This window comes from Volvox carteri (assembly GCF_000143455.1).
Source record: "Volvox carteri f. nagariensis unplaced genomic scaffold VOLCAscaffold_25, whole genome shotgun sequence".
NCBI lineage: Eukaryota > Viridiplantae > Chlorophyta > Chlorophyceae > Chlamydomonadales > Volvocaceae > Volvox > Volvox carteri.
In genome coordinates, this window is record NW_003307568.1 from 240,052 (window position 1) to 241,482 (window position 1,431).

The following is a 1,431-nucleotide window of genomic DNA, read 5'->3' on the forward strand; positions in this document are numbered from 1 at the left end:
CGAATCATACGGATAGCTGCTTTGCGCCCAACGGGTTCAGGCTCAATTCGCTTACAGATAGCGGCAGCAGCAAAATTCACACAGGGTTCGGAGTGCGCAGCACTAGTATTCCCTTCTCCCATCCGTTCCGCAGTGGTGAAAGGCGCCTTATAACACAAGGTTCCCTTCCGCAACTGCAAGGTGTGGGTCTCATAATTCAGATGAGCCCCATACTGATCAAGGGTAGCGGACCCTAAGATAAACGTGGCTGCATCAGTAAACTTAGGCAGCACATACGGACGGACATTTAGGCGCAAAGGGCCCAAGGATATACGAAGGGAAACTTGACCCAAAATGACCTGCTTACCCCCGTCAGCAAGGGTGACAGATGACCACGATGTCGGTTGAGGTTTCAGTCCGAGTTGCTCAACGATGGACGCAGAAATGAAGTCGTCGCTGGCACCAGAGTCGGCCATGGCAGTTAAAGAATGTCCAGCGACACGAATGCCAACTAACGGGACTCTGGGCCCTGTTGACGTAGCAACTTTTGCACACAGGACTGAAACATGGGGCTCCGTGTCAAGGTGCCCCAGGACAAGAGGGGGATCGTACCAAACGTCAGCAGTATACGGCAGACCTGGAAGGGAAACAAGTTGACCCGTCATGTCTACACCGTTGAAAAGCTTGCTACCAGCGCGAAACTGAAGAACCCGACGCATCCCTATCAGCAAGGAGGCAGCCCTCGGGGATACATGTGCTGGTAACAGTAGACAGGCAGCGGTGTCCGGTCGCTGACGTTTGCAAATACGATAGTAAGCCAGCTGAGACTGAAGTTCCTTGAAAGAGGAAGGGGAAATCCAAACGGTATGCCCACCCAAGTTACTAGAGGTTAGACGCTGTGGAATAGCAAAAAGATTACAGTGCTCGTCAAAACCAGGACGAGCAGTACGAGCGTCAAACGAAAAACGCCGTCCAACGGCCTTCTCAACTTGGTTTAAAACGGCCGGTAAAACAGCACGGACAGCACGTCCAACCGGGCAGATAACGGGCACCGTTCGGGTTTGTAACCCAGGGAGTGCTTCCCTAACACTGTCCTGGGCAACCCCCTATTTTCCCCCGTTCCTAGCTCTCTTCTCTGACAGCAACGGGCACTCTGCTACTAGGTGCTTATCCTCCCCACAGCGGAGGCAACGGCTATTTTTCCGGCGGTACTCGTACTCCGCCCGAGTGCAGTAAAACTTATTCATCCATTCGGCCGGATTTGAATCCCGGCCACGCTTGCCTAGCACCGTCGCCCCTGTTCCCGCGGCAGCGGCCCTGGGCCGACCCTTGTCCCTATGCTTGCCACCCCGACCCCTGCGCCCACGCCCTATGGCATAAACATGCCGGTTACCGACCGTTTGGGGCCCATTAACCCAACCGGCCGGTTGAATGGCGTAACGGCCCGGTGAT

The 1,431-nt window shown here is 54.9% G+C and overlaps 1 protein-coding gene across 1 annotated transcript in view; it reads right to left on the bottom strand.

Moving 5' to 3' along the window:
- The window catches only part of VOLCADRAFT_92230 (uncharacterized protein), a gene marked incomplete at both ends in the record, with an annotated part of 10,456 nt that overhangs the window by 5,797 nt on the left and 3,228 nt on the right, over window positions 1–1,431 (bottom strand). The gene's annotated exons all lie outside the window — the stretch shown is intronic.